The following is a 25,731-nucleotide window of genomic DNA, read 5'->3' as shown; positions in this document are numbered from 1 at the left end:
TTCACGATATCAAATTATTTTTACTTCGCAATACGAACCGACAGTACTAATGATCGAACAATATAAAAAGTGTACGTGTAAAATTATTAATAAATTGAAAAAGTTACTATTACCGACAATATAAAATCGATAAAATCTTTTAGTTTTAGGTCTATAATTTTTATTACATAAACCAAATCATATTCATAAGTCCTATTATACAATAATATCAAATAATACTATTTCCTAACGCTTTGAAAATGTGTAGGATAATTATATTTATTATTTTTTTATGATTTTTAAATCTTTTTAAGTATCGAATTTGTTAGTTCAAACGACAAATCACCAATATTTTAAAATACACTATAGATAGTAGGTACACAAATGCTTATTCTGCTGACTTTTGGGTACCTAACGTATCCTTATAATTGGGTATCATAAATGTAATATTATATGCTACTTACATTGCTTAATATACCATATGCGTTAAACCAACGGTCTAAACCCATTTATTTGATTTTATACAATTTAATAGTATAAAAAAAAAATTAGTTACGCAGTTATACACTCTATGATATAGTAAATTTAAATGTTCAAACATTTTAAATACTTCTATTTTACATTTTTACTTTTTAGTTTATATTCCTATAAATCAAATGAAATACTTGGTTTCAAAAAACCAATGTTAAATCATCGATTTATTTCCTTAACTTTTTTAATTTAAAATAATATGTACGCTAAATTAATTTAAATTATGTAAATCAATTATTTTTTGTTAAAGAAAAATGTTTTCACCAGGTGTTTGTTGAATTACAAGAAAATCTTTACTTAAAAAAATTATAATCGTGATTAATAAGAAATATAATATAAGTTGTCGACGCAAGTGAAACTGAAACATTACACGTCTTAACTGTATATATATTTACGATTGCAAAGCATATTTCAGTTAAGTTATTGTTATAAAGTGGTTCGAAATTTCCATCGCCTATATAATATATTTTATATTTTAATGACCACGGTTATCTACAGAATAATATAGATAACCGTGGTAATGACTAATGGCTAAAATAAAAAATTAATTTTATTTAACATTTCAAATATAGTAGACACATTTTTTTTTACGTAGAAACTGTGTTAATTATTAAAACTTCAAGGCGTACATTTAAATTGTCATTATAGACTACTTCGAACCATAAGCACTAAAAGCTTTATATTTTATTTTGACAGATATTGATTATTTATTCTGTTAAAGTAAAATACGATAAAATATTATAATATATCGTCTGCACATTTAATTATTGTTACTCATAACAAATATCGGACCTTTTATTTTTATTATCATTCGTGTGCGATGATTAGTGAACAAAATCAACCTAAACCCTACAGACATTAATTATATAATCGTTATTGCGAAATTCCTGTTATAAACACGAGCCTTAAACCTCCATCTGTTCAGACGTGCAAGTTAGCGTGAATTACATACCTAAGTATACATAAATGTTAAATATGCTGATTTACTATACAGGCATAAATAATTTGACTTCATAGCAGAGATGAATTCCGAATTTAACCACTCATTCTTAACAATATGTAATTTTTTTACAGTAAGATTAATATTATACAACATCAACTAGGTATAAAAAACACATTTAAAATTATGGTCTATATTTTAAGTAAAAACCGTTAATAATGAACAGATAAAATAGAAAGTAGAAAATAACAACAAAAAATTCCATTTTAGTGAATATTAATTTTTAATATTAACAATTTATAAGATAATCTCGGATGAGGTTTATAGTCCAGTGCAGTAGGCATTCAACTTCACTTTTTTTGAAATCCCTGCTATTGCCTTTTAGCTTAACATTTATTTATTTTAATTATTTAATGTATACCTTGTACCTACCGGCTACCATGTTCAAGGTTTACAAATGCCACGGTCTAAGTTTTGATATACAATATTATTATGATGTCTCGTCGTAATTCGACGGTATATAAGAAACACGTGGAAAATCTGATTCCGACTTATACCACGCTATAATAATAATGATACACTATAATGACCCCGGAAATAAAAAAAATATCAGATATTATAAGAACGGAAAAAAAATAAAAATTAAATAAAAAATGAGATCTTGTAGAAATATAATGCGCGGGTCCCGAAGTTTTTTCAAGTAAAAAAATATAATTTGACGGAGTAATATTTTTTTCTTATCGTAACGACAATTTAATGTTTCATCTCTCACTCACTCTGTCGAGGTATAGGTGCACAATAATATTATATATATTACGGTCATTATGCAGACCCTCGGAGAAATGCTTCGTTCTTAACACCAGACCGGTTCAGACTTATCAACATCTCACAGAGGTATTTGTGTATTTCTACGCTCACGCCATCATGACGTGTTCAGTCTGTAGAACAACTGCAAACGATTGCAATACGATTTTAATATTACTCAGAGCGTTGTACATATATTGTCGGATTAAAGAGGACGTCGCCGTAGTCACATGTGCAGTTGTCTCGCCTTTCCGACGCGTCATAAACATGAGCGTAACTAGACAATTTTTTATTAGGACAGGCCGAATGATAAATAATATGAAAAAAAAATTCTGATTACAAAATAAGTTTTTATTTTGTTTTCAAATTATATGAATTCAGCATGTTATCAAGTCAGTATTAGGTCAGGCCATGGCCTGACTGGTCTGACCCGTAGTTTCGCCTATGCGCATAACACATAGGTACCAAAACGTACGTTTAGTATAATAGTTCCAATACTGTGTTGTTAGCTTGATTAATATTAGAGTATCTATTGACCATCTGTAAAAAACTTGAAGGTAAGTTATTATCTGTGTTCCTACGTTGGTTTGTTATGACGTTTGAATTTTTGAGCAAATTATTTTTAAGGAAAATGTTTAAATTAAAAATTATTATAAACTCGCTTGAAAATTAAACTATTGTAATAATCCGACGAGAAAGAAACACTGCTGATAGTGTTAAGTTTGATTTAATGTCAATTCACTCTAACATTAAAATATCTTACAAAAAAAAATTGGAACTGCTGAGCGCAAAATTGCCATGTTGTCCAAGTGTAAGACAGAAACGACATATTATTATTCCAACATATTTTATGTCCGTTTACCATTAGGCGGGTGTGTCGTCCACTTAAGTACTAAATACACGTATACAGAGTGATTCGCTAAGCATACATGCTCAACCATCCTTGAATTTATTCAGATTCTGATTTTTTTAATTTTAAAGTATACTTTAGAATCATAATATTTTTAAATACGTGGATTATTTGTACCATTCAAATGAAAATCACCATTTTTTTCTATTAAGTTGTTGATGACTTGTTGTTCATTATTTTTATGCATCTAAATCAAAATTTGAATCTATAGAAGTTTTGAGTTATTTTTAGCTCTGTCTACTAAATGTATAATAAATAGTCCATAATATTGGTTTTACATAAAATATAAAATAATACATTACACGTAGTATAATTAGTCCAGTACTTACTAATTACTTATTATACTTGTCTGTGCCTTTTCTATGTCTAATGTCTATATAACCCCCATATCTCAAAACAGTCTAAACCTATTATCATAGACACTGTATATTGTACTATAACTACATAATGGTCAATAACTCAGGAATATTACTCATTGGAAATTCAATTTAGATGCATCAACATTTTCAAAAAAATCATTTGCTTAAAATTGGTATAAAAAAAGATTGCTTCTCATTTTAAAAAGAGTAGTTTGTTTCACCACAGGACACTTTTAAATAGTACCTATACAAATTCTAAGGATTTGAAAATATGGTCCTTAAGTAGTTCTAAATTCCAAATATGAGAATTTTAATTAATTAATTATTAGAGGGGAAAGGTGGAGAGCATACTTAGTGAATTACTCTGCAGTATAGTTGTGCACCCATCGTAGGACAAGGGTGTATCACTGGAGGGTGTGTGTTTTAAACATACCTAGCATGTTGGACAAACTTCGTTACTTATGCTTTATTCAAGTAATTTATAAAATACAACTAATTTTGAACATTTGATAAGTATTGGTGTATTTAATCGTACAGTTATATGAAATTGTATGGGCATAAAAAAATCGAAATGGCGCCTATGCGTTTTGCTATCATTTTGGACTTCTATGGCCAGCGGTGGAAGTGTATTTTGCCTTCTTAAAAATTTGACAGTCTTATTTCAAAACTGAATCTTTTTTTTTTTTTGTGAGAGGGCTGGAGAAACGTTTAAACTCCCTCACACTATTTTTCTAATTCCTTTGAAAATAAATCCGTACAAATTCTGAATAAATTCATACAAATTCCATATTAAATATTTATGAAAAAAAAAAAAATAATGGATGGGAGGGCTGGAGAAACTTACGTTGAAATAGCGTTCTTTTGAATACTTACACGATTTTTTTTTGACACCGAAATCGTCAAATGGCCGCGGTGGTATAATAATAATACAGTGTTTCGAATATTACAAAATTGTCATTTCAGAGAGCTTATATATCATAAAACACGCGTAGGCCATCTGTTCATTTTGTACGTGCCTGCTAGAGAATTATCTCTCTAACTGTATCGTAGTGTTTTATTATTTGAAAATCCACATGAATTTATGACATGCATTGTGTGTTATATTTACTCACACTATCTGCAACTGTGAAAATAAGTAAATCCGAAAAAACAAATTAAATATTTAACGTAGAATTGTAACAGAGCGGGACTCAGTGCTACACGATACCGAGTCGATTAACAGACACTTGTTGTAGACGTGACTAATATATAAACGTATGCTTTTCAATTTCAACTCTAAAATATAATATCTTCTTCATAATGAATATTACAGTTCAATTTGATTAATTATTTCGATGGTACCATATGTAATACGTATACGTAAGTAGTGTGTTGTTCAGTTATCAATCGGTGTGCATATTTGTGACGCCAATAAAGAATGATAATAAAAACGATTTGGTTTAAACATTATTGTGAGTTGTGACAGTCATAATTATTATCACAGTATTTGGTTAGCAGAGCTTATATATGCACGTCTATGACCATTAGGGATATTAGTAATGCTCAGTAGGTAGGTACATATCATTTTTTAACAAATCAAAAACTACCTATTCGTTCAAATATCGATTTGGATAAGTCTAAATTTTCAAAAAAATTACACGATTAACAATAATTTAAAATAAAGAGTGAGGAACTAATTTGTTAAAAAATTGACTGTAAGTAATACACTAATTTATTCCATTCATAAAAAATACTATGTATCTGAAAATATGCTCTTTAAAAAAAACATGTAAAATCCATAAATTAGAACTTAAATAAATACATTATATAAATTCGACGAATTACCCTGCATGTACCGTAATAGATAAAAATTAAGTATAACATTTTTTTTATCATTATTTGCTATTCATTCATTTTTTTCCAACGGAAGAAGGCAAAGGCAGACAATTTAGTTCCCTTATAAACACTGTTCATATTTATCCGAGTGATAAACTTACTAAATATACCAACGACTCTGTTTTCTACATCACTCAAGCGGGTAACTTGACTAAAACAAATATGAAGAGATGAGACCAGTAAACATTAAACAATATAATATTATATTATGTATAATTATTAATATTAAACGTTTGTTAGATGTCAATATTTATTTTATAAAAAGTTGTATGTTACATATTAAATAATTTATTCTCGTTATGTTGTATTTGCATTAGACGATTACAAAATATTATCTAACATCTAATTTTCATTTTTCATTATGTAATCATAATATGTACAATGTACATAAATGTCGTAGGTACCTAAAAGAATTTGTCATGCGATAGCGTTTATCATCACCGTATAACGGAATATTAATGTGCACACATTCTTTTATAAAAAAAAATGACTATATATATTTATTTTTTTCCAAGCGAGCACGATTACTAATTTTAACTCGACTATAATAATAACGAAAATGAGTATATTTTTAAAATAACGATAATAAAAAAAACTATTAGGAGAAAAATATCACCATTTGGTTGAAAATGCAATATTTTATTTTGCAGAATAGCTGGAGACAAACTGTACACACAATATGATGTATGAACCCTTATCTGAATTTATTAATGTTTACAATACTATATTGTTAATTTTCACTTCTCTAAACTATACAATCTTAACGGTCCGATTGAATGGGCCCAGCACGTTAGGGTTCATAACAGTATTTTTATATGGACATAAATGTAGAACACATTTGAGCACGTAAACACATAACACATTTTGGTTCATAAATATAACAATTTGTGTACCTACCTATATAGTACTTCAGTACGTATTATCGCTATAATTGTATTCAATGATTTATGAAGTTTCGAAAACGATAAGATTTATCTTTATAAGATTAGCTTAAGTCGTCTATGAAACTAACTAACTATTAGTGTTTCAACGTTCAGCAGTTATTTGGATTTCTAATCGACACTATATTATATTTTATGAGATTAGCTTAAATGAGATTTGGATTTCGTTTGAATTATGGACGTAAGCGTTTCTGAAATTTTAGACACCCGACGTGAGTAAAAGTGGGTCGGGATTAATAATTATTTTCAATTTAGTCGATTCATAGGAATTGAGCATTAAATCAAAGTCAAAAATTGTTAGTGCAGTGTCACTGACAATATTTAAAAACTATGATTTCAGTAAATGGAGAATATAATCGTGATGAATTATTTGGAACAAACAATAATTACTAGTCAAACAGTGATGTCAACCTTAAGACGCGAAGCAACTAGTTGTACCTAAATAGTGAACTTGTTCGTATATAGGTGTGTTACATTAATTTCCACCCAAACGTATTGTTTTTCTAGCTATACTTATGGTGTACCTATACGTCCTATGAGTTATGACCGAGTAAATGCCGGAAACAGGGGATAATGATCATATCGCTCCTTATCTCGAACAAAGTGTTCACAGACATAAATAAAAAATAAATATATAATTGTAATACCTATATAATGCCGGTCCTAACAGACGCATACTTCAAAGTGGTCGTCCCCACAAAATTTTAAATTAGCTCATTAATTGACTTAACTTATTATTGTAATTATGTATAATCAATTTTGTTTGGGTAGTTGAATAATTGTTTGGAGCAACACAATTGTATTTATAATTTAAAATTCGTTATTGTACTCTGTTAAATTAAAAACCTAGTAATCTTACTATATAACCAATGATATCTGATATACAAATGTTAACAACTGCTAATTTATAAATCTAAGTCTAGATATATTTTATTTTCAGGAAAACTTTTTAAAAAAAATACCAATATAATATTATAATACTACGTTTCGTTTTATTATATAGAGAATTTATACGTCCTACAATATACAATATGTAATACTTATATGTTCCTGACTTTGCTCAGAATCTAAAACAACAAACAGTTCATGTCCTTAAAGACATTCAGATATTCATTTATGCCCTAAAAAAATTACCAAATTATATGCTAAATTACTATGATTTAAATATGTGCTCAAGAAATATGCATTAAATGTAAATGTATAGGTGTTTAAAAAAAAACTGGTTTGAGTAAAAAAAATAACTATATTGGCTATATAATCTATTTATTATTTCACAAGGCTTTTTTTATTGCTTATCGCTAAGTAAAAACCGTATTCTCGGCAGTCGCACGAACGTAACAAATTTACACATTTTCAAACTCGTTTGTGAACTGCGTACAAAATAAAATATTTTAACATTGTGTTTAATAGACTATTACAATTTTGTAAGGCATTAATAATAATTGCATGTACAATTTTACAAAATTGTTGTTACAAGTAGGCACTTATCTAAAAATACAATTAAATGGGTACAATATATGCCCGTTTTTTATTTCAAGTATTTAATTGATTAATTGTTATAAATTATGATATTACGGATAATATTGTAGTTTAAGAATATAATTATATACATTTATACAATTAATTAAATATTATTGGTTGAATATAACTGTGCTATAGTCTACAATCTTAAGTTTAAGCTCAAAAATCTAAACTAACTCTGCAAAGGGATCCATTAAATTGTCCTTTTAAATACTTATAACTTTTTAAAAATATTATTTTTACATAAATTGGTGCAATAGCTATACCAAATTTTTGAAAAAAATGTACCTATAGGTACTTCTTCAATTTTTGTTTTTTAATTATTATGTCTTACTATTTTAAATAACAATACATACATTTTTAATTTAATATTTTGAAGCTGAATATTTTTCATAGTACTTCGATAAATACAAATTGAATTTTGAAATAAATATCAAATACATAATCACGTATACATGTATAATAATATTTACCTATTTAAAGTTTAAATGGCATAAGTATTGCATCTTAAAAAATGTTGCTTCACACCTTTACTTATCTAAACTTAAATTCTTATAAAATACTGTTAGTAAGGTTTATTATACACTCGTTTGAAATTCGATTTTTGTTTATCGAAATTATTTTAAAAATTCGACGTGTGCAGATCAAAAAATACCCGGGTACTAATGTTTTTGTTGTTTTTTGGTTGGTAAGTGTTTCATTAAATTATTTCCTCAATACTATAACTTTTTCAACTGAAGCATCATCAAATAAATCATCATAACATCAACCATATTGATTCTTGATTTTTTTCATATCCATCAATATATTTATAATTATTTGGGTGAGTGGTTAAAATGTCAATTTCAATATCAAAAATCATAAAAAGTTTAGTAATATTAATAAGTATAATATTATTTGTAACAAAATCAATTAACTCGCGCACCACTATTTTAAAATTAAAATGCGATTCTCCGAAATTGTTATACTCAGGATTAACAACAATTTTACACATTTTGATATTATCACTTAGATAGAAAGATACCATACATTTTAAGAATATACTTTTAATGTTAATTATTTATGTAAAATAGGTACCGTGCATTACTTAAATTGTTGCACTTATATTTAGATCTTTCAGGAAATTTAAACAATTTCAGGTGGAGCATCTGAATCATCAATATAGAATAACCTACGCTTTTAAATATATACTCATTAGAATATACTCTCAAATTTAAATTCCCAAAGTGTAATAACTATGTTAGTTTCAATCCCAATTTCAAATTGTGATGGAAACAAAATAATGTTAGTACAATGAATTATCTTAGCCATCCATTTACCTCGATTATACAAGCACTCTTTTTCCTAGAAGTGCTTTTCCAAATTAATAATTCAAGCTCAGCAATTGCAACAATTTTTTATAATCATCCACGTGTTAATACTCGGTTAATTGGTCATAGATACATTTAACTTTATAATAATAATCGTTTATTATCAATACATTTAGGTGATAAACATTATATTCATAATTCATTAAACCGTTTTTAAACAGATATTTCCTAATTAATATTGACCCAATATTTTTAAAATATTTCATAATCTGGTCCATTCGATAGCCCATTAAATGATCAAATACTTTCAAAACATTAAAAATGCACCATGTCGACGGGCTAATTTTATCAAATTTCGCCCTTATACTTTTTCTAGTAACGCAAAAACAACAATAATTCATATTGTGTTGTTAGCAGTAGTTTCAAAGCAATTATGTTTGATACAACATGATAAGCCCCAGCTAGTAGTTTGCTTCATCTAATAATAATCTTGTGTCACTTAGTTCTGATGTTGATCCAATTAGCCAAATATTTTGATAATAGCTTAAAAACTGTTATACATTCGTTGATAAATATCTACTCTTGTACTGGAAAATAATACAAAATACCTACTTACGTTTTGTGAATAACAGTTAAAAATTAAAATATATATTTGGCACGGTTTAAGAACCGTAATCGATATTTTCATAATACATCAAAGTACCTATAGTAACTAATAAAATATTGAACAATAAAATATCACCAAAATGTTAAATTCGTAGTTACTACTGCCCTTATCTAATCTATAATATTATATGTGGTATATATACAAGAACTTACTGTTCAAAATTGAATTGTCCCGAGTGTTTTAATACCGAATGCCTGGTACTCGTTCAAAATTTTATTTTTATACATCACAATATATATGCGAAAAATATTCGTGGAATTAATTCATTTAATATTTGTTTTTATGAAATTAATATATTAATATATTATTGTTATACGTGTTGTAAAACATATTTTAACTTACAAAAAAAAAAAAAAATGTCAAAAAAATAGTGAAAATATGATTTTTTTTTTTTTTGAAAAATATTATATTTTTTCAACGAATAAATTAGGTGTTAAAAATGTTTTTGTTCAAAACATGAATAGTTAGAAGCGGAGATGTAGAAAAAAAATCTCCCAGTAGGTATATTATATATATATATATATAATTGTATGTGTTTACCGCGTGTTGTATATATGCTCATAAAATATGTACGTACATATCGGTATATAGTATGATATATGACGTGCCTACGTGCAGTATATATTTACTATAAAATAATATACAACAATCAACGCGTAATGACTGCAGAAATCGTGCTCCAGAAGTCTGTCGGCGAGCGCCGCCGTGGACTGTAAATAATAACAATAATATTATAGTTATGTTATTATATTATTAGTATATACCGTGGTCGTGATCGTACGTGGGTGTAGAATGTGGATGCCACTCGCTCGCGTAGGTATACCTATATATATATATATATATAATATATAAATTATATTATTATAAACGAGTAAGCAGGAGGGGGAGGGGGGCATTTTGACGTGACGATCAAAATTCAATCCCGCTGTGGCGTGTATAATGTGCGCACATATATAGTATAACTGGGCTTAGATCCCGGGTCGTGAAAAAGAATAAAAAATCGTGAAATTATTAAAATGCTTCAAACTAGTATACGCGTTGAAATACACGTGTACCCACATTCCCCTCTCCCCGCCTCCCTACAGGCCAAAAAAAGGGAACGGGATGAAGCCATGACATTGACGGGGGGGAGTTGGTAATTCGACAGCTCTGTGAACAATAAGACCATCGACAAACAGTGTTTTTATATATATAAGTAACTAAATATTATTATAGTGTTATTAAATTGTTTTGTTTTGTTTTGTCAATTTATTTAACGAACAATAATAGCACATTTCTTTAACATAAAAAAAAAAATGCTCATAGCCTAAAAATATAATAATTACGTTTGTCAAAAAAGTAATACTTAAGTCAAAAAATAAGATTTAATAATTAAATGCGTGTACACTAATATACTATGTAGAAAATTAAAAGCCTGGATCGAAAATCAGAAAGTTCTACGTACCTAGTGCTTTCAAATTTTCACATTTTAGGTATCTACCCAACTATATATTTTACAGCTAATGATTCTCGATTTTTGAAGGTCCTGTATTACAATACGTAAGTGACTATAAACACATTATTGTTTGGGATACAAACTATAATGAAACAGTAAAATGTAGCTCTCTAATGAATTGTCATCGAATTCAAATTTAGCCCATCCATTACACTATTACAGTGACCTAGATAAGTCGATGACGATAGGGAACCTACAATATACAGCAAAGTGACTTTCCTGGTTTTATTTTCATGTTATTATAAATAGTATTGTTAATGGTACATAATATGGATAGGTACTTATTTATTATTCAAACGCTAGCCGAAGTGTTTCAGTTTTAAAATACATTTTACGCAAATGCGTCATACTTGGTCGAAAACGTCTTTTTTCTTTTTATAAGTATTTTGTTCAACACGGCGAAAATTGAAACAAACATATTATTATATAATATTATCTTCGTCTTCGGAAAAAATAACGCGCCTCAGTAATTATTATGCGTACTTGCTCGTAATTTATTCAGTATTTACACCCACGTGCCACGATCACTGTTGGATATTATGATAATCACCGCATTCGTCTATATTCTAATGAAAAATAAATTATGAACGGTTAATCGTCAAAACACTGTGGTACTTTCGAACGAATGCTGTTTATCTCCCAATCGAATTTTTATCTTCAAAATGCGTATTTTTGCATGACTAATAATGATGGTACTTTAAAAAAATCTGTACAATTTTTTTTTGGTAGTTCTTGTCAAAAAACTTCAACACTTAAAAATCATGTTTTAAAGTTTAAAATATCAAAAAAATAACATTTTAAAATTTTAAAATTTTTAATGTGAATTTTTTCATTGTTACAATTTTGGTGGAATCTGTTATTGCTTATTGTACTTACGTTTTATGGTATTGCTAATAAATTAGTTATCAAAAATAAATAAAATAAATCCTCTGGTGTGGGACGCTGGTGATTATACCTACGCAAAATCGTGAAATTCAAAAGGTTATAACACTAAAACTTGGTCCGAATGTCAAATTCTGATTGCACCATTGTTCTTGACTCATTGAAATACTTAAGTTTCCGAAAAAAATTTCCAAAAATCGCTTGGGTGTTAAACCGCATTTTCGATGTAGATTCGCCGAATAATCTGCGTAAGTGTGTAAAATACAGATGGAGCCGCTTCAAACGGTTATAACTTTGAAACTAATTGTGGGACCGACAAATTCTGATTGCACCATTGTTCTTAACTCGTGGAAAAGCATAGGTTTCCGAAAAAAAATATTTGAAGATAAACTGGACTTTAGTTCATAGGTACTACCTATATTAAACGGAAATTTGCGGATATTCTATAAAACATAATATTAAATTAATATTAATATTAATATTAAACATAAGAATGCTGAAAATGTTTTAATCTCAATTAGATACATAAAAATAAACGTTGTCTCGGTTTTTCGGAAATGTCAATCATATTATATTGTGTAATAATTACGTATAGTGCAATATCACTGTCAAACGAAGCCATAATTGTAATTTTAGATGAACGATAATAATTTTCAAGTTATGCCAACCCAGCACCTAACAACTTTATTAATTATTACAATAGGTATTATACTGTTCGTGTCTTATAAAACTGTGCATAAATAAATAAGTACGGAGCGTAAATAGAAAATGCCATCATGATATCGTTTCGGTTTTGTTATAATCGTTTCGCACGATAAATGATGATAAAGCGAAAGGGTCAATTCTTTGTTTTGTATTAAACCAAATCGAGAATAACCAAATCCAAATAATTAAAATATGATATGTCTGATTAAATAAATTAAAAATTTTAAAATGGACATAATTCTGACATGATTCTGAGCGGAGACAGTTTGTCAGTCTAGATATTAGACATACATATTATAGGTATACTTATCTATAGTATTATTAATAATTTTCAAATTAATCATATCACAATATCCATTAGGTAACGCGTTAAACATCAACAACAAACCGTGGTACTATCATAGATATATAATAGTATACTTTAGAAGTTTCAAGTACCCAAAAATAATATTATACAATCACAACAAAATAACTAAAATAGTTATTCCAGGTTTTTTAATATGTAATTTCGTCCAAATTTGAACTTAAAATTACTATACAAATAAACTGTGCTTATGTATTTCTTAGAATTTTTGGTAACAGAATTAAATATTTACGTGGAATTTTTTTTAAATTTTCAATCCTTAGATATAAAAGTTGAACATTTTATAAATTTTTGACTACAAAATAATTATTCAAATTAAAATTTGATAAATTTTGTCAAAATTCGATCTTTAAATGCTTATAAAAAAAAATTGTGCATATGTATTTGTAATATTTTTCAACTGCTATTGTAACAATGTATCAGGAGCCCTGTATTAATTTGTACACTTTTTGGCCCAATAGATAAAACTTTACTGATATTTATAGAAAAAAAAACTAAAAAATTTGATAACTTACAATGTCCGTAAACAGCTCAAAAAGAGTCAAATTATTTTCAAAATTGTATAGCATATAGAAAATGCTAATATAAACATTCAGTGAAATTTTCATGATTCTACCGTCATTCGTTTTTTAATTACAACAAAATAAGAAAATCGTTACGTAAGAAATCGAATGAATATTCAATGTTGTAAAAATTTGAATTTCAAACGATCATAAAAATTGTATTTGACTTTCTTATAGACATTTTTTTTTTTTGATAAAGGTAGATTATCCTATAAGGAATCTTGTATTACATTTTAAAATCTTAGATATAAAAAGAAAAATTTTTACGAATTCTTAACTCAAAATAATTTGCCAATTTTCGTGATTTTTCCATATTTTTTCAATTTTTGAACTTTAAATGCTTATAAAAAAAAAAATGTGTGACTAAGGATTTTTAATATTTTTCATCTGCTTTTGAAACAATATACTAGGAGCCTTTTATTAAATTTTCAAGCTTTTTTAATCAACAAATAAAATTTTATTGATGTTTTTAGAAAATAAACTAAAAAAAAATGAAAACTGACAATGTCCGTACAGAGTTCAAAATAAGTCAAAATATTTTTAAAATGTTATGGTGTATAGAAAATGCTAATATAAACATTCAGTCGAAATTGCATCTATCTACGGTCATTTTTTTTAAAGTTACACCAAAAACCAAATTCAATTTTGTGAGAAATCGATTTTGCGTAAAAATTCCCGTTTTTCCTTAATTTTTCTTTGGTTTTTCTTGGTGCTTTTGAAAATTACTGGGAATTTTGACCTCCCCAATGCACCAATGATATTCACTTTCCAATCGAACAAGATACTGAAGTTGAAAATCGAAGCATTATTTCGTCTACTTATCGTGTACACAGACACAAAAAAAAATAAAAAAATAAAAAAAAAACACACATCATTGTAAAATCAATACATTCATCGCTCCACTCAGAATCTAAAAAAATTGTGGAATTAAAATTCTGCTGTTTAGGAGGTATCAAGAGTATACCTGTTAATAATACTCATTGAGTAGATCACTGTAACAAATGTGTTAAATTTGAATTCACTTATCAGTGATTTACTGATGATTCTTAGATTATGAAAACTGACTGACAACCTGTATTTCAAAGGATATTTTATTATTTGTTTTCTACTGACAAATAAAATGCGATCGTGCAAAAATCGAAAAATAAACTATAAAAAAAGTAAAAAATTGGAAATTCCTTTAAATGGCATTATAAGAATATTATAAAACTTATATTATTATTTCTAGAAAATGACAAAATAAATATTTGCTGAAAACTGAAAAGTTTCATTACAATTTTTTTAAACTATAACAATTCTACAACAATAATTTTGTCGAAATAGGTTTGCATTAAAATTTCCAGTTTTTCTTAATTTTGTTTTCATGTTTTTATAATTATTTTAAAAATCACTGAGAATTATTATGCTTATGCGCACCCAAAGTATCAAGTAGATCCGATTTTCTACCACTCGTAGACCTGTAGATTTAAAAAAAAGTGGTATAATAAACACTAAAAAAATATTTAAAAAAATAATACTAATCATTGTTGTAAGATTAATACATTCATCGATCAGCTCAAAATATAAAATAAGACAGGAAAAATTAATATTCTGAAATTATCTGTTTCATATAAGTTTATTTTCGTTTTAGTGATACGTGAGTCACATTATAATATATATGTCGTCCTAACGAATTGATATAATTATAATTGTAATAAGCACCTGTCTATGTTTTATAGCGTAGATTAAGAAAGAAACTAATTAATAAAAAAAAAAAAGTATTATTGGACCCTCTCCCCTAACAAATTTTTGTGTAAGACGTTCTCTGAATTTGATTTCCTATTCATAAATGTATAGAGAAATTACGATATTAATGGATATCTATTATATAGGTTATCATTGTCCTGATTAAGGTGTACATTTTTTATTTGGTATTTTTTCCGTTGTCACAAAAACGTCGTATTAAGTCGTCTGCATCAGGTGAATTATTTCCATTACGGTTGTTCTATGTTCGGCCGTTTGGGACTTGGGAGAATAGATTAAAGGAAGTTTGAAGCTAAATTATAAAATATAAACACGGTTCGTTGATAAAATTCATCATAATTAACGGTTGGGTACTTCGGCATTAATTTGTATAAAATCGTTTTTTAAATAAACAAAAATATAATATTCATAAATTTTAAATTAAATTACGACTTTGACATAAAATATAAAGTTATTTCTAATTACTTAATTTCATAATAATTTTATTATACTCTATATAGCTGGTTACTAATAAAGTGAAATCGTAGGTACCATGATGAATTTATATTAAAATACATTCAAAATGTAATAATATTTAACTTATCTAATAATAATATCATACTGTTGTAAACAATATACCTAATGACTTGTAACAGTTACACGATACACCGTAAAAGTACCCACGACAAATGTGTACCTGATTTGCCTGTCCGTAACGCCGTGTTATAAAAATGTTATTAAAATAATATTATTATATTATGTTTTTGGTATGGATACAATTTTTTTTTTTTTTGTAACTCGCCAGGCCTAACCTCATACGGTTAGTACGTTGGCATGGTTACTTATTAACAAAAATATTTTAATGATTAATAGATTTTCCTTGTACAGGAAAAATATCGATTAACGTGCTATTGGGAATGGGTCATTATATTATTTTGATCGCAAATTGTATTCAATACAATACCTACCTTGCGATCTGTTATGAGATACCAGGAAAATTGAACTAAAGGTTCTACCGAGGTACTCTATCCAACAAAAGAATCATTGTTTCCCCATAAAATTCTGTTTGATAAAATCAATTTGCCGTGACATCGGTCCCAATCTAAATGAATAGAAATTGTAAACGGCGATAAAGCCTATAATATTTTTACTTATTTACGAACGACAAAATGGTATTCAATTTTGAATTTCCCAAAGCATAAACAGAGGAATCAATAGCTTTATGAATACCTATTTTTATTAATATTTTAACCACCCGATTTTATATCAACCTTTGTACATTAATGGGCTTTTAAAATACCAAATAAGTAATAACTTAAATTTAAATAAAATATTGAACTTTTATCTCTATACGTAATGACTATATCTACGAATACTCTTACTTGATTGGTAATTTCATAACCCGAATCGTACCGAATTGCGTCGAATAAAAATTGTTTTCGTCCCAGATTAATTACATTAAATAGACGCGACGGGATGAATGAGATTTCCAAAATTGATTATACGAGATTAACAGGACTTATGAAATCGAAATCGATTTTCACAAAATTCAACAGTAGCGGTGTACCATGTACACTGTACAGATATAAAATATGTGTTCTAACGAATGAGCTGATGAAATTATTGCGATCGCGTATTATTTTTCGCCAACGATCCATCACCAACACCGTCGGTGGACCGATCCGTATTTATAACAGTGGTATTATCGCCGTTGGGGTGAGAGGAGGGTGTCATATCTCTACTATGGTCTTTTTTCTTTGTTTATCGATTTTTCATCAGAAAAAACTGTTTAATTTATTGTTGAAATAATAATTCGTATTTTCAATATTTTTATTCCGTGTGATTCTTAATATTTCATGCACGCTAAGTTAATTACTATATATAACAATTAAATATGTGATAAAGTACCTAATACAAATTGCAAACATGGGTACTTGTGTGGTATGCTACCTACCGGAAGACATACCTACTCTTATAATATAATATTTTATGTTATATTTGTATTTTTAATTTTACTACAAAAAATCACCTATGACCAGTGGCGCAACTAGAGGGGGATATCGGGGCTTAGCTACTTCTGAAACGATTTATCCCCCCCCCCCCTCATAATTTCAACTCTATTTGTGGCTTTGCCTGTGACTTGAGTTATTAAGATAAACAACATATTATTAGAATGGTCATAATATAATACTACAATAGTTCTAATATACTAGTAAATATCTGGTAAATTACGGTTAAATATATACCAACACCCACAATAACTTACTTTTAGGTATTAAATTATATTATCCTGTGATATGTCCTTCCACCTCTCTATGTCAGGCAACATATTTGTTCTACTGCTAACTAAAAGAGGAATTGTAACGGTCCATTGAAACACAACACGACAATTTATTTGAAGTTGTCCGTGATGACGTAAACACAGTATAACAATATATAGGTAACTAGTTACGTGTTAAAATACTTAACAATGAAGATCATTAGCAATATATTAAGTATATTTTAGCTTAATAAGTTGTTATTAATCAGTATTTAAAAATGGTAAACAATCATAAACTTTTTGGTAAGCATAGGTAGGTAGCATACCACACGAGAATACATGCTTGCATTGCTTTATCACATAGGTGGTTAGTAACATTTAGGTACTTAATATAATCTATGTATGATATTAATAATATTACGGAAATTTAATTTTTAATTTTTTAGAAAAATCATTTTATGATATGGAAATTTTTGTAAAACACAATAAAGGTATAATAGGTATATAGAGGAAAAGGATATGACTTTTTAAAATTTAATTTTGTACAAGAAAAATGATGTAAAATATTTCGGTATTTAAAGGTATTATTATAATATTAACTAGCACAGACAAGGTAAATGCAAGAATACCATTTATTTGTGTATTATTATAACGGGATATGCGAAGACTCAACAATTCAAATTCCCTCTTTTCAAAAAAGTTTGTCATAACATTGAGTACATTATTATTATTTCCCAGGGCTGGATCAGATTAACCAAAACCAGTCCCAATCACAATCTTATTTTTGGCCTTTTAAAAAAGTTGCCAAAAATAAATGTGTGACGCACGATATACAATCACGAATAGCACCATGTCTGACTATGACCGTGATGGGTATTTTTCTGAACGATTATTTTTGTACAGAATTTATTAAAAATGAATGACAATAACCCATTCTGCATTGATCTCAAATAAAATGTTCATCATAATTATTTTTTTACACAAAAGTTAGTATTAAATATATTTTTTTTTAAATATTGTTTACCGCTTAAATAAATAACAAAGTAATTCGTTTAATTTAATGTTCGATTGGATTACCTACCTAATTATTTTATTTTTTATACGTTTTGACAACATTTTCAGTCAGCAGCATCAAATTCGTGTTCTAAGGTATACTCCGGCCCACGAGAGAAGTAACCCGTGTCCCGACCAAATCTCGTCCGAATTCGCTCATCTCCACGTATTTGACATACAGTGAAAGGCACTAAGTGAGGGAATTCCACCAGTCAGCATGCGCGAAACGGGTTACTTCTCTCGTGGGCCGGAGTATAGCATTGAATTGGCCTTTTTCAAACTTATAAGTAAAGACACAAAACATCTGTTTTTTTCCAATATTCATATTGTTTCAATGTAAAATATTTGTACCTATGTGAAATTCCACAATTTATAATGTTCAGGACTCGAAATCATTAGTTGAAAATATAACTGCTTCAAAATAATGCAAATATCAATAAAGCGCCTCGAATAATAGAGATAATATTTTTTATGAAAATTACTAATCAGTCCATTATTGTGTCTAAATAAAAATAAATTCAAACTTCTCGTACGGTATACAGTATAGTATACATTTGTATGTTCACATCCAGCTTTTCCAGGGCAACTAAAATTTTTCAAGAGGTAATGTTCCCCTCCGAGAACACTGATTTACCGTTTTTACACATTACGGAGATTACACACTCGTTGTCCACCTATTTGCCCCTTATACAAAAATATTTACTATAAACCATTTTACAAGGAGATTTTAACATTTTCTTTTGTTCAAGAATTCTCTGCTTGCAGAAAATATTTAAAATATTTAAAATTACAGTTGATGTTGTTTCAGTTCTATAATAAGGTTTGTTAAAAAAAAAAAATTTGGTGTGTACACGGTAAATCTTTTCGAGTAAGGAACAAACCCGGTTTTGAGTGTACCTACACACCAACATTTTTTTTCAACAAACCTAATATTATAAAACTGAAACAATCTCCGTAGTGTGTAACACGGTAAATCGATGTCCTCTGAGTGGAACATTCCACCTTGAAATATTTTAGTAACCATGGAAAAGCTAGCTGTGAACTTACAAACGTATACTACTGTATACGATATAATAATATGGACACGTGCCTATATTGAAGGTACCTCGCCCCCCTCCGAGCCAACCCTGTTCGTGTCTACTTATCGCGAATAAGGAAATAACGGTTCATCCGTGTTCATCATTATATATCATATACATAATACATATTATATAATATGATGTAAAAAATAATATATATATATAAATATAGGTTCTGTGATGTTAGTATATTATATATATACATGATATCGTGTAGTATATGTAGATAATAGACGCCAGACACAGAGACATCAAAGGCGATACGCACAGAGACCGTCCAAAACGTTTTCGTCAAACGATCTCTCCCTGAAATATATTCCGTAAATAAATCTATTAATATACATATTATACTTGCGATGAACTGTCTACATTCGTGGGTGTGTGTGTGTTACCTTATATTATATATATATAGTTAATGGGTATCGTGTATATGTGCACGAGGTACAACGTGGGTAAACATATATCATAGGTATATAATAATATTATACAGATAGATGTATAGTATTGTCTGCGTTGTTTTTAGAACCGTTATACGCATATATATTTTACGTGTATATATAGGGTGTACAGTTTAACCAGTAGTTACCATCATGATACCGTGTTTGCCGTTTTTCTCCAGAAATGAGACATAACGCGTATACTGTCATCGTCCACTGCTCGTTTTCTTCAAAAAAAAAAAACCCAAGTCTAGGCCATTTTCTTACCGTGTGAAAAAAATCGTTGATATCATGTTCACTTATATAATATTGATAATAGTTTTGAACTATAATCATTAATAACCACCCACACTCATTGCCCTGATACCAAGTTTGCGTGTATATAATATATAAATCGAAATTCTAACGCGTAGTAGTTCTTGAGATGTTAAATGCTTAAAACCCTAAGGATAATGGTCCATGATAAAAGTACGGAGAGCATTGCCACGATGACTTGAAAAATTTTGTGGTTAATATTAATATTTTACAATTTTACAATTTCTTAAAACTGTCCGAGCATAAAAGTGCATGGCTAATTGTTACATACACTTTGGATTTTATGCAAAACCATTACTACAGCCCATTATCCTTAGCACATAAAGTTAAATAACTCAGAAACTAATTTTTAGAATTTTCATTTAGATGCATCAACATTTTTAAAAACATCTTCTAATTATCAATTTACAGTAAAAAAAAATAGTTTCTCATTTAAAGTTTGTAACGCCATAGGATTCTTTTTAAATGCCATTAAAAATTTTAATCTATTATACTGTATAAATACATAAATAAAACGGTTTGAACAAAATATAAACTATTAAGGCACAAAAGGAAGGTGAAACTAATTGTTGAGTCACTCTATATATGCATAGGTTAATAAATACGACCACACGTATTCGTACGTCAAATTTTTTTTAATCTGGATAACGATTTTTTTTTTTTTATTTATCAATAAAATTAATCGATGATACTTACGAAAATACGTACCTAGGTTAGGTATATATACAATTGTGGTTTTAAATACTGTCGTAGATTCGGTTAGGGAACGTAAGTACGATAAGTACATCGAATGGATTATAATGGAGTATGTACATTGCGTCCCCCCCAAAAAATTCATGGTCATATTATAAAGTGGACACCGCTTATAAGACTCACTAATATAACAGGTCCAGTTGCTTGTTATACTCAAAATCACCTGAAAAAAAATCAATTATAAGACCCATCACTTCGGTATCAAATTTCGTAAGAAAAATCGTTGAAAATAAACTTTTGTGTTGGTTATTACTTATTAGGTACTAGTTTTTATAACCATGACCATCTCTATACTATATAATATGCACAACAAATTTTATTGCATTTTTTATTTAGGTATCACAATTATTATTGTATATGTAATATGTATTGTATTTATCTAATACTATGTAAAATTTACAAAATAAAGTTAATAGGTAAATAATTAAAATTTTTGTTTGTTTTTTACCCCCCTTCACTTTTGTAAGATAAAATCGGTTATAACTTATGAAACTCACTTTGTGCTAAGTAAATTGAGTCTCGTTTACTTTTAAGACATATATAAATTGTGTCCCGGGTATATTTGAAATGTATACGTAAATTGCGGCTCGGGATATTCCGATTTCCGGTCGGCTGTGCAATAGTTATAGATTGGTAACAATCTTCTAATTTCTAAATAATCCTTCTATTGAAGTGAAAGTGTGCAGATTTCACTTTGGTAAAAGTTGGTACAGAAAAATACAATGCTTACAAAAACAACAATACTCATATAAGAATTTTTTTTAACTTTATTTTTTTTTTAAAGTGTTGATATGATTGAAGATTGGTTTGCATACAATATAATGACATTATTACAACCACAAGGTAATGTGGTAATACAATTATTTACTGACTACATATTTTAAACGTATTAAACCAAAGACACAGACGTTTCAACCACAAATATGGGTCGAATTTGTATCCTCAACGATGTGCACAACAAATGATTTTGCATAATTTCATAAACATTTAAACAATACATTCAATAAATTCATCACACTGAAACATTTAGTTTCATTGACATTTTAAACAGCATGCAATGTGATACGCAATGTATACATCACGTTGAGAAGTCAGGGAACGCAAAGCAAAAAAGTTACTAAAAAAAGAAACATGGGTGACTGGAATGGGCATTTTTGTCACAGCTTATCTCCGTGATCCAATCATCAAGTGATTTTTTGGTATTTCATCTATAGAGAAAACTACGATAGTCATCTATATATAGTCTTATACACCCAAATCTTGTCCCTGGAAAATTGAGCGATGAAATAGAGTAGGTACTCCAGTGTGATTTTTACAACGACTTTTCGAAATCTGTTTCCGCGGAACCTGCACTCACTTGACCGTGTGACAAATCTGCGATGTTTACATTTTTTTGTTTATCATCCCGAACGGACGAGGTGCACCTAAACCAATTTTCTCACGAAGTTATTACACTTTAACCGAAATACACCGAACGCTGTATTTTATATTTCGTTCATTTTTTCCCGGTCGGTCGGAGCTCCCGGGTTTTCTCATAAACCAAAAAAAAAAAAAAATGACGACCCATATTTTTAATCTATCCTGAAGCGGTGAATATATTTTATTATGAAAACGTTGAGACTATAATATAATAATGAAAAAAACTAAATTTATCATAATAATTGGTTGTTGCTCGCTTAATAACCATTTAAATTGCATAATATAAGCACGGTTTTGGGGTGGTTAGGGTGAGGACATCCACCCCGATCGCTTCGCGACTCTAAACTTTTTATACGCGTGCCTACACATTTATAAATATGAAAAACCATTACACGTCATCGTTATAAATTCATAAAATTATTCTGCTCCTGGATTTTAAACTTGTTAATATCGTGCAGGTAGATATTATCGTTAGTAAAAAAATTATATTAGGAAATTCAAGACATTGCATTGATAAAAAAAAAAAAAAGCTGTGAATGGAAAAATTTTATGACAACTAAAAACCAGTCGCCGAGATGATGTTATGGACAATGTATTCGTTTAAAAAGAATCTTTCCATAATATTATGTATTATTTGCCTACTGATAAAGTTGTAAGTTGGGTTACAAAGGTCATTATAGTTATAAATAATAATTATTTACTCAAACGTTTTAGCTAAAAATGTTAGTACCTATATATGGACATATCAATTATTTTTTGAATTGTTACTTAACCTTGTCTTACATCTATTAGATGCATACCTATACATTGCGTTTGATTTAGAAAATTGCTATTGAAATATCTATCTAAATTTAGCCCATGGTTAGGTCCCAGCGACAAGTCCTGGTCATTGTCTGCTATGAACTATGATTATGACAGAAATAGTGAACACCTACGTACATATTATAGCATATCATTTATCGTATGGTGTATGTTATAGGTACAGGTTATGTCTGGATCTCGGGTATAATAATAACTTTTCCCGGTCTCATCGTTCCGGCGCTCAATTATCCGTTAAACTATACGGCGTGTGATGTATATTACATAGAATATTATATAAAATAAACGGAATGATTCATTCAACTGACTAGGTACAACGTACACTAATTTTCCATGTCAATTTTGATTTTTTGAAAAAAAAAGTGCCATCGGGGTTTTTCGGTTATTTTTTTAATAATTAAGACTGCATTTTCACTAGAGATGTGGAACACAACTTTTGATGTGTACCTACTTACATTTTACCACGAGTTTAAAAGTTATATAGGTAATATCAAATTAACAGTGCAATAATATAATAAAAGTATAATATGGCTATTCAATGGGCTTCCTCACTCCTTTGTCCTTACCATTTTATCATTTAAGACAGGTTGAGTTCCATGTGGATTTTTATAGTTTTTTCCAATGATTCCAAACTATGGTTCTCGCTGAATTTTTTTACAATGCTTTGAGAACCACAATTGGGTTTCACTAATATTATACTTTTATTAAATGATACCTAAATTTGGTTCTCATCTATCGTTTTCTTATCATTAAATTCATTATCTTCAGATTACACACCATCTTTTAATATAAAAACCTAAAATTATTATTGTTTCTATAACGTATTTAAACATAACTAAAAAATTTCAAAAATATATTTCAATTTTATTTATAATGGTAATAGAAATAAAATAGCTGAAATCCAAAAATGGGTCTCATGACGCTCAACCTGTTAAATATGCATTTATTAAAATTCTGATTTTGGGAAGTTTTAAGGTTAGGTTATGAACTCAATGACATTTTTTTTTAATTTTTAAGTTCTTATAAAAATCAAGAAGCGTTGTAATATCATATACTTTTTCCACGTTATAACCTATCTTTTTTTACTGTACATTGTTAAAAATATGGTATTTTTAAAAAAAATTTAAACTTATAGATTTTAGATTGTATTTTTATTTTAGATTGTACTGATTACTATATTTTCAAATAATTATCATTGCCTCCCTATATTCTAAGCTTATTATGGATTTAAATAACTCAAAAGTTATACTGCAAGTTCAAGTTTTTAATAAGAATTTAAAGGAGTCAAAATCTCAATAAAATAATCTGCATAACAACTAATAGTAACAAATACAGTTATTCGCATTCAAACATTTAGAAGTATGTAATGTATCGTAACAGAAAACTTCTCGAATGGTAAACCAAAGTATTTGAAAATGTAGTCTTTAAAAATATTCATTAATTCCATAAATCTATATATATATAACTGAAATCAAGCAAAAGAGGAATTCTTTGTTACGGTTTGGCTTCGAAACTTCTTATCCAATTGTCATGCAGTTTTTTTTTAAATGAAAGAGGATATTACGTAGCAGGTTTTAGGCATAAATAAAGTCCGATAATTCAACCCCTAAAGGAGAATATAAGGGATTGTAAAAATACAATAGTGGTGCCATCTATCAAGCAATATTTAAACTTTCGTGTAGAAATGATTGCTATGTATTATTATTATTATTACCTATCTATACATACAATTTTCCCAGTAAATCTGTGTAGATTATGCAGGCGATTAATATGTATTGATTAGTGGTTGTCATTGGCAATTTAATATCGGCATAGTATAATATGTCGACTTTTTTGTAATTTATATAATGTATTTTTAATTATATTAATAAATTGGAATCATTACGCAGTCATGTTTGTGCATAAATTTGACCTCTGGGAAGAAGATGGCTAATTTAAAGAGTGTTAAATTTGGTTTTTTTATTCATCGCATTTTAATACGGTTAGGTCAGTTAAGAATTTTAATATTAATTGATTATATTAATCCAA

This window comes from Acyrthosiphon pisum, chromosome X (genome assembly GCF_005508785.2).
Source record: "Acyrthosiphon pisum isolate AL4f chromosome X, pea_aphid_22Mar2018_4r6ur, whole genome shotgun sequence".
Classification (NCBI taxonomy): Eukaryota; Metazoa; Arthropoda; class Insecta; order Hemiptera; family Aphididae; genus Acyrthosiphon; species Acyrthosiphon pisum.
This window is presented reverse-complemented; position numbering follows the sequence as displayed.